The 15,367-nt window shown below is 42.9% G+C and overlaps 1 long non-coding RNA gene across 1 annotated transcript; it reads left to right on the plus strand.

Moving 5' to 3' along the window:
• The first annotated feature begins 4,399 nt into the window (after positions 1-4,399).
• Positions 4,400-13,998, plus strand: LOC139168372 (uncharacterized). The gene is made up of 3 exons (XR_011559279.1): positions 4,400-4,451; positions 12,002-12,040; positions 13,302-13,998. It is a non-coding gene; the product is annotated as an uncharacterized lncRNA (long non-coding RNA).
• The last annotated feature ends 1,369 nt before the right edge of the window (positions 13,999-15,367 follow it).

Raw genomic sequence — 15,367 nt, forward strand, 5'->3', positions numbered from 1 at the left:
TCTCTTAACACCATACAGTTGAAATTATTATTATTATTTATTGGATTTGTATGCCGCCCCTCTCCGCAGACTGGGGGCGGCTAACAACAATGATAAAAAAACAGCATGTAACAATCAAATTAATAAAACAACTAAAAACCCTTATAGTAAAACAAACATACACACAAACATACCATGCATAACTTGTAATGGCCTAGGGGGAAAGAATATCTTAACTCCCCCATGCTTGGCGATAAAGGTGGGTCTTGAGTAATTTGTGAAAGACAAGGAGGGTGGGGCCCATTCTAATCTCTGGGGGGAGTTGATTCCAGAGGGCCGGGGCCGCCACAGAGAAGGCTCTTCCCCTGGGGCCCGCCAAACAACATTGTTTGGTCGACGGGACCCGGAGAAGGCCAAGTCTGTGGGACCTTATCGGCCGCTGGGATTCGTGCAGTAGAAGGCGGTTCCGGATATATTCTGGCCCAATGCCATGTAGGGCTTTAAAGGTCATGACCAACACTTTGAATTGTGACCGGAAACCGATCGGCAGCCAGTGCAGGCCACTGCTGGTATGGTCCACATCATAAGCGGCAGGGAGAGCAGAACGTTCTTATTATTATTTATTTATTTATTACTTAGATTTGTATGCCGCCCCTCTCCGAAGACTCGGGGCGGCTCACAACATGTAGAAACAAATCATAAGCAATCAGACAAATTTAAAATATTTAACTATTTAAAAACCCCGTATGCTAACAGACACACACACAGACATACCATGCATAAATTAAACGTGCCCAGGGGGAGATGTTTCAGTTCCCCCATGCCTGACGGCAAAGGTGGGTTTTAAGGAGTTTACGGAAGGCAGGAAGAGTAGGGGCAGTTCTAATCTCCAGGGGGAGTTGGTTCCAGAGGGCCGGTGCCGCCACAGAAAAGGCTGTTCCCCTGGGGCCTGCCAACCGACATTGTTTAGTTGACGGGACCTGGAGGAGGCCCACTCTGTGGGACCTAATCGGTCGCTGGGATTCGTGCGGCAGGAGGCGGTCTCGGAGATATTCTGGTCCAATGCCATGAAGGGCTTTAAAGGTCATAACCAACACTTTGAATTGTGACCGGAAATTGATCGGCAGCCAATGCAGACTGCGGAGTGATGGTGAAACATGGGCATACCTAGGTAGGCCCATGACTGCTCTCGCAGCTGCATTTTGCACGATCTGAAGTTTCCGAACACTTTTCAAAGGTAGCCCCATGTAGAGAGCATTACAGTAGTCGAACCTCGAGGTGATGAGGGCATGAGTGACTGTGAGCAATGAGTCCCGGTCCAGATAGGGCCGCAACTGGTGCACCAGGCGAACCTGGGCAAACGCCCCCCTCGCCACAGCTGAAAGGTGTTGTTCTAATGTGAGCTGTGGATCGAGGAGGACGCCCAAGTTGCAGACCCTCTCTAAGGAGGTCAATAACTCCCCCCCCAGGGTAATGGACGGACAGATGAAATTGTCCTTGGGAGGCAAAACCCACAGCCACTCCATCTTGGAGCAAACCAACTGAAAAAATATCAATGCTTAAGCTATCCGTTCAAGTGGAATTTGTTGATTCAATTTGTTCTTTTTTCTTCTCCTGTCTACTTGTGTGTTTGCGCGTGTGTCTTTTCCTTGCTTCCACAGGTCCGCCTTTGTCCCCCTTATCCCTTCCTGCTCTTCTGCCTTTCCTCCTGAGTCCTTCTTCCTCTTCCTGCGCAACCCATTCTGCATTTCCGCCTGGATTATCCTTCCGCCATGCCAGCGTTTGATCCTGGGTGACCTCTCCTTTCCCACCCATTTTTTCCCCTCCTGCCAGCTAATTGTTTCGATCCCGTTCATTTCACCCCTCCGAAATTAAAAACAAGAGTGGGAAAAATCTACTTCCACCTAATTTTATGTTGTCATCTAATCCTTACACCAAATACTAAATGAAATTTCCTTCCCGGCAGCCCCACTTACATTTTATATCCACCAGCACGCTTATCAAAACTTGCATATGCTACTGACATTCTAAATTAGTCTAGAAAGGGAATATAATTCTCTTACTAAATATCATTCCTTGGCTTGATGTTGGCTCTGTTCAAAATAGACTGACCTCGGAGACACTGAAGGTGATTTTTCAGCTTTATACAGGAAGTTGGCATCAGGCCCGCAGTCTATTTTTATCCCATTGAGGTTCAACTTCAAGAAGTTAAATAGGACACCACAGATTTAAATTGCTTTGCTAACTTATCTCTCCTGTGAAATCAAAATCACAGTAGGCCCTGGCTGCCCTTCAGTTTAAAACCTGATATTTTTAGCTTTTTATAATAACAGTTCAGCACTAACGTTAGGTTGTATTCTTTTCAGGAAGCAAGTCAACTTTAAAAATGCCTGTTACATTTCTTCTTGAAAACAAATGGGGCTAAAATTAGTAGTTGATCTGTCCAATTATAATTGGCCAATACTGATTATGCACAAATCAGATCGTGGCTTCGTGGGGTATTTAAATGGCTCAATTAAATGGCCATCCATCCATCTTATGTCAGCAGGAAATTAAATTAGATTAGATTAGATTTATTAGATTTGTATGCCGCCTCTCTCTATAGACTCGGGGCAGCTCACAACAATAACAAAGACAATGTAAGAACAAATCTAATAATTTAAAAAACACTAAAATCCCCATTATTAAAAGCAAGAAATGCAGGTTTAATTATCCTGTAAATTGTACCTGTATAGTGTTTGGCATCCCCATTGCCAATCTTCATCACGTCAAGAATGGAATGGGACAATTCACCATAGTCAACTCACTGCATTTGCATGCCACAGCCATCTCACCACATCCAACTATCTGTGGCAATTTCGGCACAGCCATTTTGCCATAGCCAACTTGCTGCAGGTCAACTTGCCATGGAGAATTCCAGATGGGATAACTCAATGTGATAAATGTCATTTGCCAGTGTTTCTTTACCATTATTTTCATTTTAGTCAATGGAAATTATGCCAAAGAAACAATCACGGGTAACATTTATCATGTTGAGTTATCCCACTTGGGATTGTCCACAGCACGTTATCCCACAGCAAGTTGGGTGTGGTGCATTGTCCCGCCACAGTTGGCCATGTCAAGATAGCCACGGTCAGTTGGCCATAGTGAGTTGACCACAGCAAGTTGTCCTAGAGCCCGTCAAGAAGGTGCTGGTAAAAGTAGTGTTCTTCTTTACGGTATGCAGGACATGTTAAGGAAAGGGATTGATGAAGTCCCTTCCTCCAAGAAACTAATCAGCTGATGAGAAAATGTCATCATCCTTAATTTGAAATGAAGCTAGGATAAAGAAGAGGCACATATATAGAATCTTAGGACTGGGAGAGACCTTGGAGGTCTTTTTAGTCCAACCTCCACCCCAGGCAGAAGATTCAAAGTGGGCAAGTTGCAGAGAAGGGCTACACCTGTTCAGGTTTGACACATGGGAGGAAATGTCCAGTGACAGCAGTATTATATGATCGCTGCTCACTCCCCCTCATTCTCATTCATACAATTTCAAAGAATCAGGCTAGATAGCGGAGGAAAGAATATCTAGAAACATATCCTTACAGTTGGTTTTTTGCTTATTACTAGAGGTGAAATGCTACCAGTTTGGACTGATTCACCCAAACGCATAAATGCTACCGGTTCAGGCGAACCAGTACATCCAACAATCAGCTGTGTGACAATCAGCTGTGCCGTGCGATCTAGAATAGCAAGAAAGCAGGATTTCCTGCTTTCTAGCTAATCTAAATCGTGCAGTACAGCTGTTACCCCACCTCACTGTTCTACTTAGCTTTGTAGACTCTGATGGCCTCAAAATGCTCCTTTTTCAGAGCTACACAGTAGTGTCTGCGGCGCGCATACATGCGTGGTATGCATGCATGCACTAAGTACATGCAAAGCAAACTGGCAGCAGACTTAGAGGATTTCATCCCTTTGTAATACTGACCACCAGGAAAAAAAGACCAATGACTTCCATGAAATCAAATCATTGATTATCTCCTTGGATCTTCCTTAGACCAGAAGTTCCCACTAAATGTAAGGGGACAATGCTGAAAAAGCCCAGGAAGCTATTGTTCCCCTGGCCTGACTTTCGAACATCTTGGCCTCTGATGAGTGACCGAGGGAGAACAAATCCTTTCCCTTCTTCCAAACTGACATTTTAAACAAAATTTATTTAATTTTGGCTTAAAGCGCATTCAAGTAAAAGCCCCCAGTGTCCACGCAAAAATGTTTCCTGCAAAAGTTTAAAGAATGGAGCCTCTAGAGTGATTATTCCTACCGTGTTATATTTTGTTTCTATAATTCAAACGTGGATTAGATGGTCCGTTTATGTATCTTTTTTAATAAACTATTATTCACAGGGGGAAAGGGGCAAGAAAGGCTCCAGGGGGCCTAAGGGGGATAAGGGAGACCAAGGAGCACCTGGATTAGACGCACCCTGTCCATTGGTATGTTTCGTTTTATCACATGTATTGTTTTAAACTAAGCCACAGGGGAAAAAAGAAGGAGTAAAGGCCCTGGTAGTCTATCTAGGGAGATTCTCAATTATTCAAGTATCCTGGTTGTCCCAAAGGTAATTTTTCAAACAACAACTGGACTTTCTTGGGGGGTTTTTCTTGAAAACACCTTTCACTTGGGAGAAGTGAAATGCTTTCAAGGAAAAAACAAACAGTGGTGGGGTGCTACCAGTTCGGACCGGGAGTCCAACTCCTGAACGGGTCCTCAGGTCACTGTGGCTGGGGGAAAAAATTCCTCTGTGCATGCACATAGGCTTCTGCACATTTCCGGTTCTTTTGTGCGATGTGACAGGGCGCACTTCCGTCATGATCAGAATTGGTAAGGAAGGTAAGTGGAACCCACCCTTGAAAATAAACCAAGAAAAGCCAGATGCCTTTGGGAAAAAGCACCTTTGGGCACCAGTAATTGCTTGCATTACAAGATTGACTTGATTCATCTGTACAGTTGGATATGGAAAGAGATATAAATGAAGTTTTTGAAGCACTTGGATTCCCAAAAAATTAGAAAATCTTAAGCTTCCTTCACTCGCTTCTTTAAACATTAAGATCAATTCATCTGCACATTGCCATTTTGAGTGTCTTAGCTTTATGCTAGGTGAGTTGTGTTGCATTGTTGTGTCATGATACAATATGAAAATTGTGGGCTGCAATTGGCTCTGCAATATGCTCAAATCCTCACGGGGTTGTAGTTATTGGGTGAACATGCCTAGATCACAATCTAAAACACCTTCTTTTTTCCCTTATGATCGTTTCATAAATGATGTAATTAATGTACGACTGATAATGATGTAATGCACTCAGTTTATGATCCCAGCAGACCACAAAATAATTGTGGTGTGAAGAAAAGGAGAAAACTCTTGATATAAAACTTTTTTATTAATGGTCTTTTTAACATACACCCCCCCCACACACACACACACTCCCCCAGCTTTTGGGGATTAATTTCAAACATGGACCACTTTATAGAAAGTTCTATAATGGATTATTTACCTTCTACATCCAAAAAGAAAGCATATTTTCCAACATTTTACAATTAAGCAATGATTTCTGGTTATTCCAGAAATAAAAAGTGGTTTATCTTTTTTTTTTGCACCATGATATACCTTGCAAGGCTGTAAGCTGAGTGCATTTAGTACATAATTGTTTACAGAGTTTTTCCACCCAGAAATTGCAGATCATCTACACCGACTAAAGTAATTCTAGTGGTTGATTTCATGAACAGGGACTCCGAGGTTTTAAAGGCGAGAAGGGTGAGCCGGGGTTACCAGGGCTGGACGGGCTGGATGCCCCTTGCCCATTGGTATGGTGTTACCTTCCCTTTCCGGCATGTTCTAGATTGTGTTGATTCACCTACCCTTGCAAGATCCTTTTTCCTTTCCTTTCTAACCACTTTCCAGATCATTGACGCTCAGGGTGCTTCTAGGCGGAGATTTCTATTCTCTACCCCTGTGTTTCCCAACCTTGGCAACTTGAAGATATTTGGACTTCAACTCCCAGAATTCCCCAGCCAGCAAATGCTGGCTGGGGAATTCTGGGAGTTGAAGTCCAGATACCTTCAAGATGCCACGGTTGGGAAACACTGCTCTACCCCTTCAACAGTCCTTTTTAAAACTGTGATAAAAGATGGAAAGGGGGGGTGTTAGAGATTCAAATGGAAGATGAGTGTCAGAATCTCCCATTAAAGTTACCATATTTTTTTTCAGACTATAAAACGCTCCAGATTATAAAATGCACCTAGCTTTTGGGGAGGAAAACAAGAAAAAAATCTGCCTCTGCCTCCCAGCATCCATCCAGTATTCATCTGACCTGAGCCCATTTGCCATGGCTCATTCACCGCCACGGCTTGTTCACCATCACATCCCATTTTGTGCCGCGGCCTGTTTGCCACAGCCCATTCTAAAACAGCTGATTGGCGCCGCAACCCCCCAATATTCACTGTATAAGATGCACAGATTTCCATCCCTGGGGGGAGTGTGTCTTATACTCCAAAAAATACAGAACACAACAAACAGGGGGCCAGAAGCACCCAAGCATTGGTCATGACTGCTTTGAATATGACATAGCTGCTACCTTGGCCTTGCCAAGCGTCAATCCTGGATTTAAAAAGCTTCCTACTTGCTTTACTTCTTCTTTAACTTTAATCTCATAACATTTCTTGTTTACTCATCTAAAACTTTAGTCTGCACCCAAACACCTGGCTGATCCAGATGGAGGGAACAGGACTCTTTGAAAACCCAGCAGCCAAAATTCACAAATTTGATCATCTATATCATTTGTTCTTGCTCTTATTCATAGGAGCAGTCTTTTTCCAGCCAAGAATCTCCTCTCAGAGGAGATAATATGAGCTCAGTGATGCAGTGGTTAGAGTGTAGTACTGCAGGCTACTTCTGCCGACTGCCGGCTGCCTGCAATTTGGCAGTTCAAATCTCACCACTGGCTCAAGGTTGACTCAGCCTTCCATCCTTCCGAGGTGGGTAAAATGAGGACCCAAATTGTTGGGGGCAATGTGCTGACTCTGTAAACCGCTTAGAGATGGATGTAAAGCACTGTGAAGTGAAATATAAATCTAAGTGCAAGTGCTAATGTTATAATATCAAATTATTTTTCAACAATCTGTGCTGTCTTTCATTCAGACAAGATCTAGGACAACACTCAGATAAAGTAATCATAAAGAAAATGCAATGGAACAAATAACAAATGTCGCTTATTTTGCTTTGAAATAATCACCAGGTGTTCTGCTAGGACTGTTAACCCTTTCTGCACTAACTCTTTTATATTATTTTGGAGCAGTTTGCTTTATTTGAGAATAAGATCCCAACAGTCAGTTGTACTATTTATTTGGAGGCGTGAACACAGGGAAATCATTTGGTTTAGTTTGTTTCTCATAAAAATGAGGAGCCTCCTTCAAGTGACAGAAACACACAATAGAAATTGTTGTAGAGAAAATGCCAAGTTGCTTTTCCTATCTTATTTTGGGCATTGTTTCGTAAAAACACACATTGGATAATTCCACCTTTCCTTCATTTCAAAAGGGATAAATTTAAACCTCTAATCATCCATGTAAATTTTTAAAATACACAAATTAATTGAACACACCATTGCATAGGACATACATAGAATAACCCTTTGAACAACATGGAATATAAAATGGATCAGGTTAGCTGAAAATATTGCTGAGAATCAGGTGAGGTTCTCAATAGCACTTTTAGCATGGAAACAAAGAATTTCATCAAGTAACCTTGATTAAAATCTCAGATTCTAGGTATTTAAAAACCTAAGTATTTTTCCTCATGCTGCATATATTCTAATTTTATATAATAAATGTTTGCTTTTGTGGCAATTTGGAAATGATATACTGTACAGTAGTACCTCTAGATACGAGCTGCTCCACATGCGAGTATTCCAAGTTACGAGCCGAGACGTGAGCAAAATTTCTGTTCGACACCCAAGCTCAAATTCGGGATACGAGCTGAGCGTCCACTAGGTGGCGCAAGAATTCCATGTTTCCAGTTATCTCGGCGTGAAAAACACGAAGTCTAAAGGCATTCGTTCGAGATGCAAATTGATCGACATACGAGCTCTGGTCTGGCACGAATTAAACTCGTATGTCGAGGTACCACTGTATATGTATATTTGCATGTATCTCACTGAATAGTTTAATTGTCCCAGTGCAAGCTCAAAAATGTTCAGCACATCTGATTTCAATAGAAATTAAAATGCTCTGATATTCTTAGGACTAGTTCCAATTACTTTGTTGCACAATTCTCTGTGAGATAATCTTCATTTATTGGTGTTATTTTGTAAAAGACATACATATATGCCCATCCTTCATGAAGGTCCAGGAATACATTATATAAAAATAAAAACATTAAGAATGACATAGTTTGTTCTTCTTTACATTATTAAATTACCATAATATGCTTTCTGACTCAAGCATGCCAGCTAATTAACACTTCCTTGCATTTTGTGCAAATTTAGTTGATTATGCTTTTTTCAACTTGAGACACCTAATTTTTCCTTTTTTACTAGTGTTTGTTTCCATTCCCAGCCTTTGCAAAGAAATATACTTTTGTGACCATATCCTGCTGTTGATCCCTGAGTTATAACTCCCGTCACATTCTCTCTAACTTTGGGGTTTGTGTGCAATGCACTACACAATTCATCCCCATCAATGGGACCATTGTACCAATGGAATCTGTTTCCACTTCTTAATAGAACCTCAGCTCTTGAATTTTACAGCTGTAAATATTAGGAAAGGTTACGGTTACTTGGGGTGCTTCCATGCAAGGATTTTGCACCAGTCTCTGGTCCTTTGCAATCTCAGGGTGTCGGCAGTGTTTGGGATTGGAGTCAATTCATCTCAGACTCAATTTATTTGAAACTGCCACAGAGCTGCCTTTTCTTCTTTTTATCTTTTCCTGGAAATCCTGTAAGTATGTGGAGCAAGTGGACAGACGGAGTGGAAACTCTTAGTACAATTTATATTCTGGCAAGGCTTTTAAAGGAGAATGGGGACTTGAGGGTTTTGCAGCTCTCCTCACAAGACCATCTTTTTTTATTTGAGAAGGGCACATAAACATATAAATCCATACAATATGAAGGCTGTGTATTGGTATCCACTACCTTTCCAGGAGTCACTGAGCTGTATTTTCCCTCTGCATTGAGTTGTTGTTGTTATTATTATTATTATTATTATTATTATTATTATTATTATTATTTATTAGATTTGTATGCCGCCCCTCTCTGAAGACTCGGGGCGGCTAACAACAATATAAAAAGACAATGTAAACAAATCTAATATTAAAAACAATCTAAAAAACCCCAATTTAAAAAACCACTCATACATACAAGCAATTCCCCCATGCCTGACAACAGAGGTGGGTTTTAAGGAGCTTGCGAAAGGCAAGGAGGGTGGGGGCAACTCTGATATCTGGAGGGAGCTGGTTCCAGAGGGTCGGGGCCACCACAGAGAAGGCTCTTCTCCTGGGTCCCGCCAAACGACATTTCTTAGTCAATGGGACCCGGAGAAGGCCAACTCTGTGGGACCTAACCGGTGACTGGGATTCGTGCGGCAGAAGGCGGTCCCGGAGATATTCTGGTCCGATGCCATGAAGGGCTTTATAGGTCATAACCAACACTTTAAATTGTGACCGGAAATTGATCGGCAACCAATGCAGACTGCGGAGTGTTGGTGTAACATGGGCATGCCTTGGGAAGCCCATGATTGCTCTCGCAGCTGCATTCTGCACGATCTGTTATACTGGTAATCCTTGACCTACAACCACAATGGAAGCCATTTCTTTTGCTAAGCGAGGCAGTTGTTAAGTGAGTTTTACCCCATTTTGTAATCCTTCTTGCCACAGTTGTTCAGTAAATCTCTGCAGCTGTTAAATCAGTAGCACTGTTGTTGAGTGAATCTGGCTTCCTCGCTGACTCATTGATCTCATGACCAGGAGACACGGCAACTAACATAAATATGAACCAGTTGCCAAGCATCTGAATTTGGATCAGGTGAACATGGCAGTCTTAAGTGTGAAACATGGTCATAAGTCACTTTTTTGCAGTGCCATTGTAACTTAAGATGGTCACTAAATGAATGGTTGCAAGTAGAGGACTACTTGTACTCAGAAGTGTAGCAAGGAACATTTGAAGGAAAGGGTTAGGGTTAGCATGAGGGTTTCTCTTTCTCAACCAGTAATCGCTCCATCCTTGATGTAATCTTCACAGCCATTAGCGGGAAGCTTTTCTGATGTTGATGGACCTAGATTTCATGTACCAGTAGATTGTAGTAAAGGCTTAAAGTCAACTAAATCAGGGATGCCAATCTCAAGGCCCACGGGGGGCATCTGAAGTGCGGGGTGCTTAGATCTGGCCCAGGTGGCCGCCCTGGAAACAGCGAAGGACCAGCCTGTGGTGCCTCTGTGGAGCACACAGCCCTCCCGAGCTCCATTTTTGGAGGCAGAGCACTTGGGCCACCATAAGAGTCCCCAACATGAGTGGCATCATGCTGGCTATACCCCCTGACTATATGCCCCAAGTCCCCTGAGGTCAAACACAACCCTGAGGTCAAACCAGTGTCAGGTTGCTACCCGGTATGGGCCACACTGTGCACCAGTAGTGAAAATGGAGCTGAGTGCACAACTCCCCATCACCAGTGTGTGCGCATGTGCATCCCAGCGAGATTTTGCTTTTGCACATGGGCACATGTGAGATTTCAGCAAAAAAACCACTGAAATCTCACCTGTGCATGCGTCCTCATGAGATCTTGCTTCCTGCGCATGTGCAGAAGCAAAATCTCGCTGGGACACACACGCATACACTCCGGTGACTCGAAGCTGCACATGCATTGCACAAGTAGCAGCGGTAAGTAGCAACTCCTGTCTGGGTCAAACCCAACCCACCCCCAATGAAATCAAGTTTTACAACCCTGAATTAAATGATGGTGAGTTTGGTTCAGAGGTGGGTTCCTCCCGGTTCAGTTTTATAGAACCAGTGGTAACTTGGGCCGCTAGAACTGGCAGTGACCCTGGCCTGCCACACCCTCAAGCTGGTTCACCTGATGTCACCAGTAATGGGCAGCCAAAATTTTTATTGCCACAGTGGGTGTGGCTTATTTTGTGGGTGTGGCTTAATGCTCATGCGACTGGGTAGGAGTGGCTTGCTGGCCATGTGACCAGGTGGGAGTGACTTGAACGATCATCATCGTTCAAGTGAACTGTTAAGTCCTCGACTTACAACCTTACCAGTGTCACTCGCTGGGGTGACAATTTGCTTTGTGTTTCCCGCGCTCTCCTTCCTCGGTCACCCCCCGTCTCAGGCTGGGTAGCTAGGCGAATGGGTGCTGCCAGAAGCATAAATGCTGCCAGTGCCGCTTCTACCCACACCTTCTGCTTGCACCTCAGGCGGTAGGTGGCCGCGTGAGGCTGGAGGGGAGCCAGGCAGGAGAGAGGGAAGCTCGTCCGAGGCAAGGAAGTAGGAAAGAGGAAAAAAGCAAGGAGCACAGATGCAACAGCAGCAGCAGGGGGGGGGAAAGAGAGCTGAGCCAAGACCAGTAATCCAGGAAGGGACAGCCGCCGATCAGCTGGAGCTGCACATGCATCTTCATTTCCACCGGTGGAACTGTGTTCAATCCCGTCCTGCCTGCTGCCCACCCCTGGGTGTCACCATAAGTACCACTATCTTGTTTTTAGCTTCTGCACATACCCTGAAGTTTTAAGTACTGGGCATGCGCCCCCTCCCATGGCGCGTCCCTGAGCAATCTGGTAGTAAACGAAACCCGAACCTACCCCTGTTTTGGTCATGTATATTTTACAATATAGAACTTGGCATCACTTTGACGTTTATTATCTAAACAAGACGTATTTCATTAGATTAACTTACTCAATCGTTTTACATGCTGCACAGATTCTACAGTTATAAACTGTCCCGTTTTAGTCTCTTCCCCTTCTTTTGTATCCTAATTATATCATTCTCGCTTGCAGGGGGAAGATGGATTGCCAATTCAAGGATGCTGGAATAAGGTAAAAATTCCTCAAACATAGCATGTTATGATATTGGTTTTATTGCATGTTGTGAACATGGTAACACATTGTAAAGCATGAAAGTCGTATAAGTAACATATTACTTTTCCATTTAGTACCATACGTATATGTTCTGTCGAGCTCTCTGGTAGAATCCTCCCAAAAATGCACAGATACAATTTCAGACACACACACGTTTGAAAATTCAAAACAATGTTCTATATACTGAAAATGCAAATAAACAGAGCACTCTTTTTGTATAGCAAAGAGCACTTGTCTCCAAACAAATTGGTAATTTGTATAAGTCCCTTATCAGTTCTGTGATACTTAGCTTGCAGCTGTGAGGCAATTCACAGTCCTTCCTCTTTCACAAAGTGAAACACACTTTGCCCTGGTTTAGTTTCAAAGCGGGGAAAAATCAGCACACAAAGATCAAAGTCAGCAAAGCACACATGAAACACAACGGTCAGATAATCCTCCACAATGGCCAAACCCACAGCCTCACTAATTACTACAGCCCCACCCAACCACAGGTGGCCTCATTTTCTTTGATAATAATCTCTCCGTTGTTGTTGCCTATGCATCGCTCTCCGCATGCGTGGCTGTATCATTAACTCTTGTTCTGAATCCAAGGAGGAGCTAGATAATTGATCTCCTTCTGAGCTTTCTGCCACACTCTCCTCCTCACTGTCACTCATGTCTTCTTGGTCAGAGGCGCCTTCATCAGCAGATTCCACCGGGGGCAAAACAGGCCTGCAGCTTGTGGATGTCTCCCCCACATCCACAGTCCTTGGGGCAGGAGCTGGGCCAGAGCTAACCACAACAGTATATGACAGTTACATTAGATATTACATGATAATTAGGGCAACATGATACAAAACATTTTCTCTTGAGAGGCTACTCAACCTTTCAAAGGAAGTTCATTAACTCTAGTGGGAATTTTCTCTCCTGTGGGTGGTAGCAGCTCAGAATTCAAAAGAGAAAATTTGTGTGCCTCCAACTCACAAAAGTGGCTGTTTAAAAGTAGCCTTTTTTTTCTAAAACAGAAGTAGACAGATAGATTCCAGAGCTTGAGTGTATAATTCAACATTTTTAAACATTTGGAGATATTTCCATGAATGTAATTATGTACATTGAAATACTATTCAAAAGTACCAAAACTTCACAAGGTTATATCCTATGGGTCAACGACCCTTTAATCTTTTACAGCTCCAACAGGATGGTTGATACTAACAGAGTTTTATATGTTTTTCTTTTGCAGTGAATATTCTAACCATGGACTGGCCTGTGTGTCTGTGTGTATGTTTGTGCATAGAATATTTATTTTTCTACATTGTTCTTTTTTTAAAAAAAAAAGTGCTGACAGATATGCATAAAAAGCTGCATATTTTTGTACATAAAATGCTACAATTCTGCTTTATAGCTGTCTGCCAGTTGCTTGTATAATTATATATATGTTGATAACTGTGCTTCTTGCATTGTGGAATTCAGCTGCAATATTGGCATGATATTTGTGCACTCAAAGAAAGTGCTACAGCTTAATAAGCTGCCGGGTAAACATGCTAGGAAAAACCATTCTATGTATATACAAAACCCCCAAAAAAATGGCAATGAGTGCAAGGACATATTAAAATACTATTGATTTTTATTATCCAAAGGAAATGGAATCGCATTTGTAAATAAATTCTATATTGGTATTTTCATGTGCAAAATGAAATCAATGTAGTAAGATGTAACCGTGGCAATTCAACTTCACGTTCATTACATACAAAGGGTAGAAGCACAACATTGTTCAAAATTGAGGATAACCAACTAGTCCTATGTATACACCCTAAAAAGATTCCTAATGTCTTTAATGGGTCAAGAACAAGTTGATTTTTTTCACCATCAGATTCTGATCAGAAGCACAATTTTTTATTTTAAATGTAACTCTGATCAATTTAGCAAATAATGGTAATTTCTAGCATTTGTACATGGCTTTTCAGGAAATTCAGAAAGTACATAGAATAAGACTTCAGTGGCAAGGACCCTCAGGAGAGACTCGGGTCCTATGCTCTCTCCTCCATTAATTCCTTTGACCCAGTTTTCCAATATCCTTGTGCCACTAGGTCAGGGAAGAAATGCTACCGGTTCGGCCTGATTCGGGCGTACTGGTAGCTGTGGCCGCCAGTGGTTTGTAGAACTGGTAGTGGCAGTAGAATGAGGCTCTGCCCACTCATCTGGATATTACCATTTTCTTGTTTTTTAACCTTCACACATGTGCAGAGCCTTCTGCGCATGCACAGAGGGTGAAAAAACATGCACTTCCGAACTGGTAGGGAAGGTTTCAACACTGTACTATCCTGTTTCCCCGAAAATAAGACATACCCCAAAAGTAAGGCATGTGAGAGTTTTTGCAGAATTTGCTAATATAAGGCACCCCCCGAAAATAAGGCGTAGTCAAGTTTACATACGGTACGGTGGAAAAACATACGGTACCATTCAAAGCTGTTCATAGCGGTACCATAATAATGTGGCGTCCCCTGCTGGCCCCTTCCATCACTTTGTACCGTCCAGTACAGCAGACACAGTCTGCTGCTCTCTCACCGCCATTACAGTCTCCACTACAGTGTGTAGACTGTAATTCCTCTGGTGGCCAGAAGCTGCAATAGAGGGAGTATACTGTTGTACCATATAAGTGCCATTGTTTGTGTGTGTGGGTGCCATACTGACAGGTACCGTACCGTAATCAGTGTACCGTACGGTACACTTTCTTTGGGGGTGTCAGCTTTTCTGCCTGTGAATTTGTCTTATTTGAGAAATATAAGGCACCCCCCGAAAATAAGAGGTAGCACAACTTTTGGAGCAAAAATTAATATAAGACAGTGTCTTTTTTGGGGGGAAACACGGTAGGTCCATGTAATGTTCTGTTGAAGGAAATTCTTTAAGGGCAACAGTGCAGAAAAGAAGAGGCTAACAGACACAGCTGGACAGTTTTTTGTAAAGAACTGGAAGGGAAATGGTAAATTCACAGCTTTCTCCCTGCCTCATAATCTCAGCATCAAGCTAAATAGAATTTGGAAGATCGTAATAATGGGTTAGGGCAGTGATGGTGAACCTATGGTATGGGTGCACACTAGCTGTTGCCCTCGCTCAGCTCCAACTTGCATGTGTGTGCCAGCCAGCTAATTTTTGGCTCACACAGAGGCTCTGGGAGGGCGTTTTTGACTTCCAGAGAGCCTCCAGAGGGATGGAGGAGGGCGTTTTTATCTTCCCCCAGCTCCTTTGGAGGCTGGTGAGGGTGAAACACAAGCCTACTGGGCCCACCAGAAGTTGGGAAACAGTCCA

This window comes from Erythrolamprus reginae, chromosome 5 (assembly GCF_031021105.1).
Source record: "Erythrolamprus reginae isolate rEryReg1 chromosome 5, rEryReg1.hap1, whole genome shotgun sequence".
In the NCBI taxonomy this organism is placed as follows: domain Eukaryota; kingdom Metazoa; phylum Chordata; class Lepidosauria; order Squamata; family Dipsadidae; genus Erythrolamprus; species Erythrolamprus reginae.